Source organism: Symphalangus syndactylus, chromosome 7 (genome assembly GCF_028878055.3).
Source record: "Symphalangus syndactylus isolate Jambi chromosome 7, NHGRI_mSymSyn1-v2.1_pri, whole genome shotgun sequence".
Classification (NCBI taxonomy): Eukaryota; Metazoa; Chordata; class Mammalia; order Primates; family Hylobatidae; genus Symphalangus; species Symphalangus syndactylus.
The window spans coordinates 83,102,108-83,120,162 of record NC_072429.2 but is presented as its reverse complement, the minus strand read 5'-3'; the positions used below and the strand labels follow the sequence as shown (position 1 = coordinate 83,120,162).

At 37.1% G+C, this 18,055-nt stretch overlaps 1 protein-coding gene and 1 non-coding gene across 23 annotated transcripts in view; one reads left to right on the top strand and one right to left on the bottom strand.

Annotated features, from left to right (window-relative positions):
* RALYL (RALY RNA binding protein like) overlaps positions 1–18,055 on the bottom strand; it is a 728,119-nt gene that overhangs the window by 249,734 nt on the left and 460,330 nt on the right. The gene's annotated exons all lie outside the window — the stretch shown is intronic.
* LOC129487017 (U6 spliceosomal RNA) lies at positions 7,346–7,452 on the top strand. Its single transcript, XR_008659159.1, has one exon. It is a non-coding gene; the product is annotated as a U6 spliceosomal RNA (small nuclear RNA).

The window sequence follows — 18,055 nt, the reverse complement described above, 5'->3', positions numbered from 1 at the left end:
CTGTTCACATGAAACTACAGTTGCCATTCTCCAGAGAATTAGAAAAAAACTATTTTAAAATTCATATGAAACTAAAAGGGAACCCAAATTGTCAAGTCAATCCTAAACAAAAGAAACAAAACTGGAGGCGTTGCACTACCCAACTTCAAACTATACTACAGGGCTAGACTAACCAAAGCAGCATGGTACTGGAAGAACAGACACATAGACCAATGGAACAGGATAGAGAACACAGAAATAAGACTGTACACCTACAATTATTTGATCTTTCACAAACCTGACAAAAGCCAGCAATGGGGAAAGGATTCCCTATTCAATAAATTGTGCTGGGATAACAGGCTAGCCATATGCAGAAGATTGAAACTGGACCCCTTCCTTACACCATATACAAAAATCAACTCAAGATGGATTTTAAATGTAAAATGTAAATGTAAAACCCAAACCTATAAAAATTCTGGAAAACAACCTAGGCAATAGCATTTAAGATATAGGTACAAGCAAAAAATTCAAGACAAAAACACCAAAAGCAATTGCAACAAAAACAAAAATTGAAAAAATGAGTTTTAATTAAACTGAAGAGCTTCAGCACAGCAAAAGAAACTATCAACAGAGTAAACAGACAACCTAAAGAACGGGAGAAAATTTTTGCAGTTTACCCATCTGACAAAGGCCTAATATTCAGCATCTACAAGGAACTTAAACACATTTATAATAAAACAAACAACCCCATTAAAAAGTAGGCAAATAACATGAACAGACACTTTTCAAAAGAAGACATACATGTGGCCACCAAGCATATGAAAAAAAGCTTAACATCACTGATCATTAAATGCAAATCAAAATCACAATGAGATACCATCTAACACCAGTCAGAATAACTACTATTAAAAAGTCAAAAAATAACAAATGATGGCAAGGTTGTGGAGAAAAAGGAACACTTATACACTGTTGGTAAGAGTGTAAATTAGTTCAGCCTTTGTGGAAGACAGTGTAGATTCTCTGCAGATTTGACTAGTGCAATTACATGAACACATTTACAGAAACTGGAACTTTTTGGTTGATGTGGTTTGGTTGTGTCCTCACCCAAACCTCCTCTTGAACTGTAGCTCCCACAATCCCCACATCATGGGAAGAAACTGGTGGGAGGTAACTGCATTATGGGGGCAGGTTTTTCTGTGCTGTTTTCATGATAGTGAATAAGTTTCATGAGATCTGAAGGTTTTATAAAGGGCACTTCCCCTGTACATGTTCTCTTGCCTGTCACCATTTAAGATGTGCCCTTGCTCCTCCTTTGCCTTCTGCCATGATTGTAAGACCTCCCCAGTCATGTGGAACTGTGAATCCATTAAACCTTTTTCTTTATAAATTACCCAGTCTTGGGTATTTCTTCATAGCAATATGAAAATGGACTAATACAGTAAATTAGTACTAAGTAGTGGGGTGCTGCTGTAAAGATACCTAAAAATGTGGAAGTGACTTTGGAACTGGGTAACAGGCAGAGGTTGGAACAGCTGGAGGACTCAGAAGAAGACAGGAAAATGTGGGAAAGTTTGGAAATTCCTAAAAACTTGGAGGGCTCATAAGACAAGATGTGGGAAAGTTTGGAACTTCCTAGAGAATTGTTGAATGGCTTTGACCAAAATGCTGATAATGATATGGACAATAAAGTCCAGGCTGAGGTGGTCTCTGATGGAGATGAGGAACTTGTTGGGAAATGGAGTGAAAGTGACTCCTGTTATGCTTTAGCAATGAGACTGGCAGCATTTGACCCTGCCCTAGAGATCTGTGAAACTTTGAACTTGAGAGAGATGATTTAGGGTATCTGGTGGAAGAAATTTCTAAACAGAAAAGCATTAGAGATGTGACTTGGGTGCTCTTTAAAGCATTCAGTTTTATTCATTCACAAAGATATGGTTTGGAACATTTAAAATGTTTGGAATGTTTAAAACGGAAGCAGAGCATAAAAGTTTGGAAAATTTGCATCCTGACAATGCAATAGAAAAGAAAAACCCATCTTCTGAGGAGAAAATCAAGCTAGCTGCAGAAATTTGCATAAGTAATGAGGAGTAAATGTTAACTGCCAAGACAATAGGGAAAATGTCTCCAGGGCATGTCAAAGACCTTCTCAGCAGCCCCTCCCATCACAGGCCCAGAGGCCTCAAAGGAAAAAATGGTTTTGTGGGCTGGGCCCAGGCCCCCACTGCTGTGTGTAGCCTAAGTACTTGGTGCCCTGTGTCCCAGCTGCTCCAGCCTTGACTAAACTGTGCCAAGGTACAGCTCAGGCCAGGGCTTCAGAGGGTGGAAGCCCCAAGCTGTGGCAGCTTCTATGTGGTGTTGAGCCTGTGAGTGCACAGAAGTCAGGAATTGAAGTTTGGGAGCCTCTGCCTAGATTTCAGAGGATGTATGGAAATGCATGGATGTTCAGGCAGAAGTTTGCTGAAGGGGTGGGGCCCTAATTGAGAACCTCTGACAGGGCAGTTTGGAAGGGAAATGTGGGGTTAGAGCTCCCTCTGCCCACAGTCCCCACTGGGGCACTGCCTAGTGGAGCTGCAAGAAGAGGGCCACCATCCTCCAGACCCCAGAATGGTAGATCCACCAACAGCTAGCACTGTGCACCTGGAAAAGACACAGACACTCAATGCCAGCCCATTACAGCAGCCAGGAGGGAGGGCTGTATCCCACAAAGCCACAGGGACAGAGCTGGCCAAGACTGTGGGAGCCCACTTCTTGCTTCAGCATGACCTGGATGTGAGACGTGGTATCAAAGGAGATCATTTTGGAGCTTTAAGATTTGACTGCCCTGCTGGATTTTGGACTTGCATAGGGCCTACAGCACCTTCGTTTTGGCCAATTTCTCCCATTTGGAACAGGTGTATTTACCCAATGCCTGTACCCCCATTGTATATAGGAAGTAACTAACTTGCTTTTGATTTTACAGGCTCTAAACAGAAGGGACAGGCCTTGTCTCAGATGAGACTTTGAACTGTGGGACTTTGAGTTAATGATGAAACGAGTTAAGACTTTGGGGGACTATTGGGAAGGCATGATTGGTTTTGAAATGTGAGGATATGAGATTTGATAGGGGCCAGGGGCAGAATGATATGATTTGGCTGTGTCCTCACCCAAATCTCATCTTGAATTATAGCTCCCATAATCCCCAATGTGTCTTCAGAGGGACCCGGTAGGAGGTAACTGCATCATGGAGGTGGGCTTTCCCATGTGGTTCTCATGATAGTGATTAACCCTCACAAGATCTGGTGGTTTTATAAAGGGCAGTTCCCCTGCACACACACTCTTGCCTGCTGCCATGTAAAACATAACTTTGCTCCTCCTTCACCGTCCACCATGATTTTGAGGCCTTCCCAGCTATGTGGAAATGTGAGTCCATTAAACCTCTTTTTTCTTTATAAATTGCACAGCCTTGGGTATTTCTTCATAGCCATGTGAAGAAGTACATAATACATTGGTGTAAGATATTGTGAAATTTTTTCCATAATTTTTATAATCATCACTTTGAGGGAGATCAGATGTCTGACATTTCTTTCTCAACAGATCGTCAACAGAAATTGCTAATTTGTGTACAAGCATTGTGTTCAATATGAGTTGAATGTCCAGCAGAAAGAGTTGTGTAACTCCTCAAATGGGAAAAGTATAAAAAACAACAAAAGAGCTTTGAAGTCCTTCATCTGCATTTTTAGGGAAAAAATATTAAAAGTGACCCTAGGCAGAAAGTCCATGACCAGGATCCCATTATCAGTGGGAAATCAGTGCAAGAGGTGGGAGGTTATTATTAGTTTTGTTTGTTTTTTTTTTCAGCAGGAAATAGTCAGATAAGATGCCTAAAATGAAAAAAATAAAAAGAGCCCTGCTTCAGAGGAACAAGCTCTCGATAATTTTGATGTAAAATAAGCAAGAATTAGCACTAATCCCCTTGCGGGTGTTTTGTAAATTAAGAAAGATGAATATAAAGAGAGAGTAAAAAGACTAGGAATCAGTTGAAATGCGCACTTCTAGTTTGCAAACTGCTCTATTTACAGAGAAATGCATCAAATAGCAAAATACTTGGTGTTTGGCAGAAAATAAATTAAGTTATACTTATTTTAATAAGTAGATAATTTTTTGAGAATTTTTCATTTACTAAACTATGGTATAAATCTAGGGCAGGAGTTGGACACACTTTCTCCATTAGTAATGGAAGCACACCATTTACTGGAGGTCTGGACTGTAAAAAGTGAATGGCCATCTTATATTATAGGGTGTTTTGAATCCTTGATATTTGATGTGGACAGACTTGATCAACAGCATGCTCAGCTCCATAATCTTAAGCAAATTAATGCAGGAACAGAAAACCAAATATCACATGCTCTCGCTTATAAGTGAGAGTTAAACACTGAGCACACATGGACATAAAGATGGGAACAAGAGACACTGTGGACTACTAGAGTAGGGAGGGAGGGAGAAGACTGTGGGCTGAAAAACTAACTACTGGGGACTGTGCTCACTACCTAGACGCAATATACCCATGTAACAAACCTGCACAGGTATCTCCACTATCTAAAATAAAAGTTGAAATTTAAAAAAATGCTCAGAAGCACATGGGTGTTCCAAAATGGTAATGCCCAAATGGCCCTGCCCAAGCCCAGAGACTATTCATGATCATCGAGTGTCAACATTTAGTGAAAAGGGATGAATGCCAAATTACTTTGGTTTAACATACAGAGTCAAAGTGTACCCAGTGAGATGGACTGTGCAGGGGTGATCTGACAAAACCAACATTAGACCGAAAGTTGTGGCTGTGAATCCCAGTTATCTATTACTGTATTACATCATTTCAAAGGGTAGGACCAAGTTTATTTTTCTATGTGTTTCTTGCAAGACACATGAACATAATAGGCCTTGATAATCATTGAGTAAATGATTATGAATTAATGAATAAATGGATGGATGGATGGACGTGTTGTTGAACACTTAACCTCAATAGCTCTCCTGCCAATTATCTGACATTTACCAGTAAATTTCTCGGATTCTTAATTGTCTACTTTTTGATTTCTTTATGTTTTGTGACTTTTAAAAAAATCCTTAAATATTCTTCTCTGTCTTATCAGGTTATTTCTGAGCTCTAACTACCCTACTTTGGTCTCACTCCATTATCAACCAAGCTCTAATAACAGTCATCATAAGCAAATTTATGTTGTCATCTTTAAATCTTTCCTCACATCCACTCACCAGAATGACCGTTCTATTTGTACAGTGTCTCAGTAATATATGCCTCTCTATTTAATGCCAACTGTAATTACCCAAGTTTAGATAACAACTTTATAAGTGACCTTGCTACACCAACAAACTGACTCAAAGTGTCTTCTCAGCATAATGTTGGAACTCTCACTCAGGCTTTCTGTACTCTAACCACCTGGATCTACTACCTTTCCACTTTTAAATCACTGTGTCCTTGTATTTATTACAGCTGTTCTGTTTTAAATAATGCCCCAACTCCCCATCCCCTGTTACATACATACACACACCAAAGTTTTATTCCTTTAAGACCTTTACCAAAACTCACTCTATGACTGCTTCTCTTTTTCACTCAGGCAGAATTTATTACTTTCTTGCTCTGGGCTCCCACAATAGCATTCATCACTCTATTGAAATAAGCTGAAGGACAATGTGAACTAAGGTTTTAATCCTGTTTGAATCCCTTAAAGCTAGCATAGTGACTATTCAGTAAGCATTTCCTGATTATCATATACCTTGACAGACACAGAACCCCATGAAAATGAAGTGGTAATTTATAAAACGATTGCCTGCTATTATCACACACCTTTTCATCATCAAAGGAGGTAAGCCATGGAGAAAGAGCCTACAAACATATGCCTTAGAGGATTAAAAATAGTAATGAAAAAGAATTTTAAAAGGCTGTTGTCTCTATGGCATGATTTTCCTGCAGACCACCATGCACTCCTCAGCCTATGTGGAATGCCCATTTTCTTGCTCATTCTCAGAAACGCACTGCCATCCTCCCTAGGTTATATAACTCCAGGCAAGTTTTCAAATTGAGTCCCTAAACACCAACTCCCACTAAGTTACTTGTTGGGCTGACTGGTTCTCAGTGTAGATCAGGAATGGTATAAGATATGTTCGTTACATTCTATCATACCAGAAACAAGGAAGTTATCAGTGATGACCAGGGTCAAGTCTAAAGTTCTCTGGAGCCAATCTGAAGTGGTTGTCATTGACCAAAGTTGGGATTATTCAGGGGAAAAAATGTAATGGACTGAAGAGATTAATTTCGAAAAACATGAGTTCATAATGACAACAGGAAACATCCTTCAGCAGTCTACTTTAACTGATATTCAAGTACCAATTCATCATTTTGAAAACTGATAAAGAAGCAAGACTTTATCTTGATTTTCCTATACCCACTGTACTGCAGCTTAACTAAATAGTCAATCAGAGAAAGTTTCTCTTCATAGAAAATTATGGCAAATATATTAAGAAGGGGTAAAAGAAAATAACCACTTAAAGTTCTTGACAAAATTCTGGATTTAGGGAATGAAAATAATGGTCCATAAAATCCAAAAAGACACTTAAGACAGGTCGCACGGGTCTCTTGATGGAAGTACTCAATATTACCGATGAAGTATTCCAGCCCATACTCGAACCTGAATATGAACAAGTCTCTAGATTTAGCTAACAGTTTACAGGAAATACAAGAGGCAAGGAGAAAAAAAAAGTAAAAATAAACAGAAGGTCAAAATAAGCAAAAAACCCATAGGTCAAATTACCTGCCTTCTTCTGCAAATGAATTAAATGGCAAAACAGAAAAGAGAAAAAGGAACTTCTTCCTTTTGTTTTAAAAACCCATGTCCAGCTTTCACACTTTTACCTAACTTAAATTTACCCTCACAATGTTGCACTTATCATTCAGGAATGTAATCACAGATTACTTACTTGTCTTTCCTAATTGATATAGCAGAAACAATGTCTTGTTAATTTTGTATTAGCAACTACCACCAGAGTGCCCAGCACACACCTCATAATAGGTGCTCATTGAATGTTTGCAGAATAAATAAATGAATAAACTCCAAGCACCATCAACTGGCCCTTTATCCCAATGTTATAATTCATTTTCTTCTTGCTAAATCTGGGAGTATGAAGCAAGAGGACTGCAGTGGAAGAAAGGTGGCACAGAAACGTTTTCATTTGATCTCAGATAAATACTAGATAAACAAGCGGTCTAGTATTGTCTTTTATTTTTTGTTGACAGATTTTTTTTACTATGATCTTTTATTTTATGATATAAGAGAGATAAAAAATAGTTTAGATGGCTTACTCAAGACTTGTGTTTGTGCTTGCTTTGGCAGCACATGTACTAAAACTGAAGTGATACAGAGAAGAGTAGCATGGCCCCTGTGCAAGGATTACATGCAAATTTGTGAAGTGTTCTGTATTTCTCCAGGAGTTGGATTTTGAAAAAATTAATAAAATAGACTTCTAGCTAGCTAATAAAGAAGAAAAAAGAGAAGATGCAAATAAACACAAGCAGAAATGATAAGGGGATATCACGACTAATGCCACAGAAATACAACCAACCATTAGAGAATACTATAAACACCTCTATGCACATAAACTAGAAAATCTAGAAGAAATGGATAAATTCCTGGACACATACACCCTCCCAAGACTGAAGCAGGAAGAAATTGAATCCCTGACTAGACCAATAATGAGTTCTGAAATTGAGGCAGTAATAAGTAGCTATAAAAAATAAAACAGCGCAGGACCAGACAAATACTCCTAGAGTTACGAAGAAGAGCTGGTACCATTCCTACTGAAATTATTCCAAAAAATTGAAAAGGAGGGACTCCTTCCTAACTCATTCTATGAGGCCAGAATTATCCTGATAAAAAAAAAAAAAAACTGACAGAGATACAACAAAAAAAGAAAACTTCAGGCCAATATTCTTGATGAAGATCAATGCAAAAATCCTCAACAAAATACTGGCAAACCAAATCCAGCCACACATATCAAAAAGCTTAACCACCATGATCAAACAGACTTCATGCAAGGTTGGTTCAACATGCACAAATAAATAAATGTGATTCATCACATAAACAGGACTAAAGACAAAAACAACATGATTATCTCAATAGATGCAGAAAAAGCCTTCAATAAAATTCAACATCCCTTCATGTTAAAAACTCTCAGTAAACTAGGTATTGAAGGAATATACCTCAAAATAATAAGAGTCATATATGACAAACCCACAACCAATATCATACTCAACAGGCAAAAGTTGGAAGCATTCCCCTTGAAAACTGGCACAAGACAAGGATGTCCTCTTTCACCACTTCTATTCAACATAGTATTGGAAGTTCTGGCCACGGGAATCAGGCAAGAGAAAGAAATAAAGGCATTCAAGTAGAAAGAGAGGAAGTCAAACCATTCCTGTTTGTAGACGACACGATCCTATATCTAGAAAACCTCATCATCTCACCCTAAAAGCTTCTTAAGCTGATAAACAACTTCAGCAAAGTCTCATATACAAAATCAATATTCAAAAATCACTAGCATTCAGATACACCACCAACTGTCAAGCCAAGAGCCTAATCAGGAATAAACTCCCATTCACAACTGCCACAAAAATAATACAATACCTAGGAATACAGCTAAGGAAGGAAGTGAAAGATCTCTACAAGGAGAACCACAAACCTAAAAGACATCAGAGATCACACAAACAAATGGAAACACATTCCATGCTCATGGATAGGAAGAATCAATATGATGAAAATAGCCATACTGTCCAAGGGAATTTATAGATTCAATACTATTCTCATTAAACTACCACTGATATTCTTCATAGAACTAGAAAAAACTTATTTTAAAATTCATATAGAACCAAAAAAGAACCTGAACAGTCAAGGCAATCCAAAGCAAAAAAAAAGCTAGAGGCATCGCACTCATGCTACCTGACTTCAAACTATGCTATGGGGCTAGAGTAACCAAAGCAGCATGGTGCTGGTACAAAGACACAAAGACCAATGGAACATAATAGAGAACCCAGAAATAAATCCACACACCTACAACCATCTGATCTTCGACAAACCTGACCAAAACAAGCAATGGGGAAAGGATTTCCTATGTAATAAACAGTGCTAAGATAACTGAATAGCCATATGCAGAAGATTAAAACTGGATTCCTTCCTTACACCGTATACAAAAATCAATTCAGGATGGATGAAAGACCTAAATGTAAAACCCCAAACTATAAAATCCCCAGAAGAAAACCTAGGCAATAGCATTCAGGACATAGGCACAGCAAAGATTTCATGATGAAGATGCCAAAAGCAATTGCAACAAAAGCAAAAATTGAAAAATGGGAGCTAATTAAACTAAAGAGCTTCTGCACAGCAAAGGAAACTATCATCAGAGTGAATGGACAGCCTAGAGAATGGGATAACATTTTTGCAATCTACCCATCGGACAAAGGTCTAATATCCAGGGTCTACAAGGAACGTAAACAATTTTACAATTAAAAAAACAACCCCATTAAAAAGTGGGCAAAGGACATGAACAGATACTTCTCAAAAGAAGACATGCATGCAGCCAACAAACATGAAAAAAAGCTGAACATCACTGATCATTACAGAAATGCAAATAAAGCCGCAGTGAAATACCATCACACACCAGTCAGAATGGCTATTATTAAAAAGCCAAAAAACAACAGATGCTAGTGAGGTTGTGGGGAAAAAGGAACACTTTTGTTTGTGGGAGTGTAAATTAGTTCAGCCATTGTGGAAGACAGTGTGGCAATTCCTCAAAGACCTAGAGGCAGCATTCCCTCCAGCAATCTCATTACTGGGTATATACATAAAGGAATATAAATCATTCTATTATAAAGATACATGCACACGTATGTTCACTGCAGCACTATTCACAATAGCAAAGTCATGGAATCAACCCAAATGCCCACCGATTATAGACTGGATAAAGAAAATATAGTACATATATACCATGGAATAGTATGCAGCCATAAAAAAGAACAAGATCATGTCCTTTGCAGGGACATGGATGGAGCTGGAACCCATTATCCTTGGCAAACTAACACAGGAACAGAAAACCAAACACCACATATTCTCACTTGTTAGTGGGAGCTGTACAATGAAAACACATGGACACAGGGAGGAGAACAACCCACACTTGAGCCTGTTGGGGGGTGGGAGGAGGGAGAGCATCTGTAAGAATAGCTAGTGGATGCTGTGCTTAATCTGTAGGTGACGGGATGATCTGTGCAGCTAATCACCATGGCACACGTTTAACTATGTAACAAACCTGCATATCCTGCACATGTATCCCTGAACTTAAAAGTTCAAAATCCCCAAAGTAAATAAATAAAATTATATATGCATTTTATACACTATTTTATATAAATATGTAGTAATAGATTAATTGTGGATGCCTATATATGATCTAAAACTATATTAAAATACATTTCCATAATTTGATCCAAAAAGATGTTTTTTTATTTTGAAAAGTTTCAAATATATACAAAAGTCAAGAGATTGGTGTAATGATTACCACGTGTTCAACATCCAGTTTAAACAATTATAAGCTCAGCCTTGTTTCACCTACTTTCCAACCTCGGATTATTTTGAACCAAATCTTAGACATTATCATAAGCCTCTCATCATGTGTATGTAAAGAATAAGATTTCTTTGTTTAAACAAAATCAAAATACCTATCACATCTAAAAACATTAAAATGATGTCTTAATTTCATAAAATAGTTATTAAATTACCTTGATTGTTCTCAAAATATTTTTCTTTACATGTTGTTCAAATACAGATCCAAATAAGATCTATAAACTGATCAAGGACCTAAAGCATGTATTAGTGTGAATGTGTGCTAGAGTGCAAGAAGGGAAGTTTTCAGAAGCAAGGTAGGAAATGAAAGCACTTTCCTTCCATGAAGCCCATCATAAGCCAGGTGAAAGAGTTTGAGCATTATCCTGAGAGCAGTGAGAATCCATTGAAATACTTTAAAGATTGAGACATGAGCATATTTAAGAGGCAAAGAAATTGAATGAATATTAAGGGAGCTAGAAAAGAGGTCACATGTTGAATTGTGGGTTTCATAGCTTTCAAACTTTTTTATGTATTGACTTTATTTTTCTGTGAGAACTAAATTTGGAGGTCTTTAAAGATTATGAGAAAAGCTACCTTAAATCTCGACAACTATAAGAAGTATGGGACCACAAGGAAAAAAAAAAAAAAAAAAAACAGGAACAAAAATATGACTATGACTAAGCAGAGCTGGCTCCAGCTTGAAGAAATGTGAAAAAGGGGTTTTGCATAATTCCTTCTACACTGCCAGGCCAGTTTATCTGGGAAGAAAAGAGGCAAGAAGAAGAAATAAATGACCATATGCTTAGGTGGAGCTTCCTTTTGTTTATCAAAACATGTATGTAATGAAAGAAAACTATGTCAAAAGACTGTTGCCATAAATTAAACCATGCCTACATCAAAATAATTCAGAGAATCTAGAAAGTAACCATGGATTAAATTCAAGCAAAAAGAATGGAGATATTGTTACAATAATAAAAAGCACATTTGATTTGAAAGCCTAGTCATTAAGATAGTACTATACACACTGTATAATCAACAATAAAGATTTGTTTTCCAAAATTTATACAGCAAAATTGGAAGAGAATGAAATAGCAGAATGAAATTGATTTATCAGAGGAGTGGGTGACTTTGACTCATATATCTTACTCTATTCTACGGTATATCAAGCAGGGCAAAAATAGTAATAATTTATGGTCCCTCTATATATTAATAATAATGTGGGCCAGGCGTGGTGGCTCTTGTCTGTAATCCCAGCACTTTGGGAGGCCGAGGTGGGCGGATCACGAGGTCAAGAGATTGAGACCATCCTGGTTAACACGGTGAAACCCTGTCTCTACTAAAAATACAAAAAAATTAGCCGGGCATGGCGGCGTGCACCTGTAGTCCCAGCTACTCGGGAGGCTGAGGCAGGAGAATGGCGTGAACCCGGGAGGCAGAGCTTGCAGTGAGCCGAGATTGCGCCACTGCACTCCAGCCTGGGCGACAGAGGAAGACTCTGTCTCAAAAAAAATAAAATAAAATAAATAAATAAAAATAATAATGTAAGACATTTTATATATATATTAATATGCTAAATTCTACATCCTGAAAATAGAATACAAACTTTCTTTTCAAATTCTCTTGGGAATATATTCAAAATTTGTTCTATATGAAGTCTCAATAGTCTCAATATAACTTCAGTGAATTCCACATTTACACATAATATATAACTTGCTTTTTGGTAACAATATCAAAGGGGAAGTTAAATTTTAAAAATAGAATCCTCCTCAAAAGGTATCTTTAAGTTGAAAACCTTAAAACTGGGGAAAAGCAAAAAAATTGAAGAATATCTGAATATAATACTTAAAAAACATGAAAAACCACAATCTATGAAATATGGAAATAAAATATAAACTCTATGAAATGATTCACTGTAAGAAAGTTTATTGTCTTAAATGCTACACACTGAAATGGGAAAATATAAATTCAATGAATTATTAAATTTAAAAAGCAAAATAAATACCTCTAATGACACAGAGGGGGAAAAGTTAACTAAGATAAAAGCAGAAATTAATGACATTCAGAAGGTACAAATAGAGTAAAGCTAATACAATTCAAGCATATGGTTATGTGAAAGAACTGATAACATAAACTACTTAAACTAATTAGGACGCAAAAAGAGAAATAAAAAAGTAATATAAATGAGATATATCATTATTGAGAAAATTCAAATAACTCTCAATTCTCAACTTTATGTACATAAATTTGAAAATTTAGAACAAATATCTTTTCTTCAAAAGGGATATTATATCCAAACAGGCCAACTGTAGTAGAATAAATTGAGAAAATTGTAAAGTGCCATGCCTATATCACTTCAAATGTAACCACCTACCAAATATTCATGGAATAGATACTTCTACTATTCTTCAAAGTGTTTTTCTGTTATTCTCTCCCTATTGGTAACCATTGTAAATCAGAATAATATACTTAAAGCTCTATTTCTTGTCCTATTCATATAGACAGTATTTACTGATTTCTAACTTTATCTTTTAATGATATTAGTAATCCTACTCTCTTTCACTCCTTTTCACCTTCAACTTCAAAATATTGGTTATCTATAATTTTAAATTTTGATTAATATGGGGATCATATGCATTCATTTGTAGCCTTGTAGTCACAAATCTTCCAAATTTCAACAGGTTGAATATAAAAGGCAAAAGCACTACATGATATTCATATTATTGTGAGTAGGTAAAGCCACTTGATCATATTTCCTTTCTAGCAGTTTGCTTTGAGCCTCCACCCACTCCTAGGCCACTATCACATATTTTACAGCCTTTCTTTTATTTTCTTGTATTTGCTGCCTCTCTGTCAAGTTCTTCTGATGTCTTAAGCTTATTATTAAACTGCTTAGGTCCTCTTTAAGGAAGAGCCTGCCTCAGCAGCTTTTAGTGCTGCAACAAGCTACCTTTCTTTATCAAACAGCCTTTTCTGATTGCCTCCCATTGACCAAAGGCACACTCTTCAGGGGTGGCCCTCATCTGATGTCTAATCCAGGGAGGGGTACAATGGCTCTCTCACATTTGGCCTAATGGGGAACACCGCAGACAGACCCTATCAACTCCAGAACTTCCTCTGTGTCAGCTTAAGTTGTTGATCAACAGCTTAAGGTGTTGATGCCACATCACAGTTCCACTTCTCTCTCTGCCTGATGCTGCTTCCTCACACCCCTTTTTAAAAGGTGTTGATCTCTACCCAGTTTCTAATAAACATTCTACAACCTAATTTCCATCTCAGCGTCTGTTTCCTGGAGAACCTACTCTGCAACAATGCTGTTTTAGTCTACACTAGCTCCTTGTTCAGTAACCTGGAAATACGCCATTAAACATTATGCCTATACAGCCTGAAACCACTAGCACTGAAGAAAAATCTATCCCACTTGTAGTAAGCTGTCTTCCCCGGAAACAAGTCAGAGTCAACCTAGCAATGCTCCTTTCAGGTGTTTTTTCTATTAGAGAGCCCTTGTGTTTTCACGGCAGCCATATCCAGCTGCAAACTGAGACAAAAGGCAAAAGGAGAATTTGGCTTAATATGAGACTGAGATGTAGTTCCCTCCTTTTTCCCTAACCCAATTCCTCTTTCAATACATCCCCTCTTCTCTCAACACCATATCTGACAAATTCTAGCCACAGACTATCAAACTGGGCTTTTCTTTTACTTCACTTTTCCTTATTTATATCATTTTATAAGTGTAAGGGTCATACACAAAGAGGCTTCATCTCCAAGCAGAGAGACCATCAGCTCTGGATTGTCAGTTTTCCACTCAGGCTATCTGTCTATCTGTTGGAACCACGTTCTATAGGATCACTAGTACTGATGACTCAGTTGTTCCTCAGCACACTAACTGCTGTTTCTAAAACTACACGGTTTATCCACAGTTTCCTATGCACACACCTTTCTAATTTTAAGACGGAGAAGAAGAAAGTATGAAAGCGAAAGATATGTTTTTATAGGAAAATACAATTCATAAATTTAAAAAGATGTATCAACTGAAGAATGATGAAGTTCATAAATTTGGAAAGGAGAGCTTTACTTTTCATAAAGGTTGCAGCCTGCAGCATAGCCATTCTGAGAGGCTGGGAAGTGTAACCTCCATCCAGAAGCCAGAAACACACTTTTTGAGGGTCAGAAGAATATGACAGGGATTTATGTTGAATAGACTGGCCAAATACACATATTCAAAACTATAGGAAGAGTCATGAATATTTATAAATAGAGAAATGTGGGCATGTGCAGTTGAGTTTCATGTCTCTCTGTGGGACCCATGTTCCAAAAATGGGTTAGCATAATTGGAGGATACAGTTTTCAGCCCTGTGGTGTCAAAAGGTGAAGCAAGGGACATGAAAACTTTCATTGCACATGGGAGATGGTGTCCAACCTCCCATCCTGTCATTGCTGGGAACTCAACTTCCAAGCTTTCCCTGAGATCCCCTTGACCAAGACAGAATCCATTCAGTCAGTTGGCAGGCTTAGGATTTCATTTTTATTTCTCATAGGTATACTTCATAAAGTAAAAGAACAGCAATCTATATCAAATGGTGAACTCTCTCCTGAAATCCTCCCTCCTCCAGCCCACTGATTGACTTGGTGGAATCTACTCCAATCAGGGCTGACAGCTCTGTAGCCCTGTTGCAACATCTCAACTAGAGCTAGGTCCACAATTTCCTGGAACTCCCATCTTCTTTCTTGATTTATTCTCCCAGTTTTAGAGAAGACTTCCTCAAGTGGCCTCTTTGCCCTTCTTTTAGAGTGTTCTTTCTCTGATCTGTTTTTTCACTCGACTTTCTTCCACCAAAGTTTTATCTTGTAGAAATCTATTGAAGGTATTCATCTGCAGATGGATGCTTTCCTACTCTCTTTGAACTTGCTAATGTATATCTAGAAAGCCCCTTTACTAATGCACTGTTTGAGAAGAAAGGTACGTACATGAGTGCTTTCTGTCAGCCCCAACAAGAAATATTCTAAAAAACCGTAACCAGTTTCGGTGGAGAGTAAGACTTGGATTCTGGGAAGGAAGAGAAGCTTTCTTTTAATTGCAATTCTATTGAGTTGTAGAAATTTTTACTTTGAAAGCATATTCCTTTGTTTTTTAGTAAAAGAAAACTAATTTGATAAATGGACAAATACTAAACAAGCAACTGCTCCATACCAGACACAGTTCCGGATGGTTTTTAAAGGGTACAAGAGATGGAGAAAAATCCAACACCTATTATTATGCAATTTGAAAAGGAAATTGCCATTGCAACAGAACAGCAATTTCTGGATTTGTTACTATACACTAGATCTGCAGAAGCCTACAGATTTTTGGTCTGTTTTAAAAGTAAAATAAAAACAATCTTTACAGTGTCAGCAGCTGAAATTTCTTATACTCATGTAATGTGGGCTTTGAAATAATTTTTTATCATTATATAAAATCTGAATCATCTGCTTAAAGTGAGCTCATTTTGCCTCATAAAACATTTTTTCCATTGTCTCATGTGTTTTAGCATGGTCCCAGCTATAAAATTATAATAATCATAATCTAACAAAATAGAAAATTTCCAGGCTACTTTGGATATTTAATGGGAAAATAGCCAGTTGATTTATCTCATATGGCTTTTTAAACCAAATGCATTTTAAAATACATTTTTTCTCATTTTATATACATTTCAAGTATATTTATCTCAGATAAATAATGCTTTAACTTTAACAATTACACTAATTATCAAGAAATCTACACTCAATTTTGGGTAACTTGGTATGTTTATATTAACTTTTCAAGTATGATAATAAAATGTTGGACCCGGAAGAGGTGGTGAAACAAATAAAGGCACTTAACACTTTGTGAATGCTCACTATTTACCGAACATCATGAACCTGGATTCTGAAACTCTGGTTTTCTTGTTATAAAATCAGAATACGAATATCTCATTTCATAAGGCGTAAATGAGAACTGAGTGTGCCTAACTCATAGTCAGTAATCAGTCAGGGATATTATTTCTCTCTATATTTCCATCTTTATGGATTAATTTAAATGAGTCTGCTCATATTCCTATGAGTAGAAATCCCTTTTTCAAGAAGACAACTATTTTTCAAGGTTGCCAAAAGAGTTGATGATCAATACTTGTCTATCAAAGGAGAACCTCAGTAATATGAGAAAGGGACTTGCCTTGGGGCCTGCAGAATCAGCTCTACAAAGACACATGGTATAACTAAGAGGAAACTGAGCTGTGCCCTCAATCGGGGTGAAAACCGGTCTTGTACTTTTATAATCAGTTACACTGCAAATATGTCCTCTTGCATATAAAAACAAAACAAAACAAACAAAAAAATAACTGACTTTGGTTATTAACTTACCCTCTATATCCTTCTGTAACTGCGAGAAAGACACAAATTATGAAATTCATTTCGAGTATGTAGCATAATTTTCAGCTGTGGTGAGATATATGCCATAAGGTATTAACCATTGCTGGTTCTCCGTAATGCATAAGATCTTAAAAGTAACTAAACAAGGTTGCTGATTCAGGGGATCCTACTGTTAATTTCTGAAACATACTTCCAGCAATTGAGACAAATTGTCATCTCTAAGCTGAAATTCAGCTTATTCACAGTCTATGTCTTCATTCTATTTGTCAAGTTATATTTATTGAGGATGTACAGTATGGCAGACACTATGGTATATATTGCAGTAAAAAGACCCCAAACACTTCCCCACTAAATCAAAACAAAAAAATCCATTTGACAAGGGATTAATCATCAGAATATAAGGAGTGCAAACGACTCTACAGGAAAACAAATCTAATAATCCTTGGCCGTGGTGCATATCTGTAATTCTGGCACTTTGGGAGGCCAAGACTGGCGGATCACTTGAGGTCAGCAGTTCGAGACCAGCCTGGCCAACATGGCAAAACCCCATCTCTACTAAAAATACAACAATTAGCTGGGCATGGTGGTCTGCACCTGTAGTCCCAACTACTTGGGAGGCTGAGGCTGGAGAATCACTTGAACCTGGAGGGCAGCAGTTACAGTAAGCCGAGACTGCACCACTGCACTCCAGCTTGGGCAACAGAGCGAGACTCTGCTTCAGACAAACAAAAAAAAACCAAACAAAACAAGACAAAAACAAAAACAAAAAAATCCCTAATAATCTGATTTAAAAAGGGGCAAAAGATCTGAATAGACATTTCTCAAAAGAAGACATACAAATGGGAAACAGCATATGAAAAGGTGCTCCACATCACTGATCTTCAGAGAAATGCAAATCAAAACTGCAATGAGATATTGTCTCACTCCAGTCAAAATGACTTTTACCCAAAAGCTAGGCAATATAGAATCCTGGTGAGGATGTAGCAAAAAGGAAAACTTCATACACTGTTGGTGAGAATATAAATTAGAACAACCCACTATGAAGAACAGTT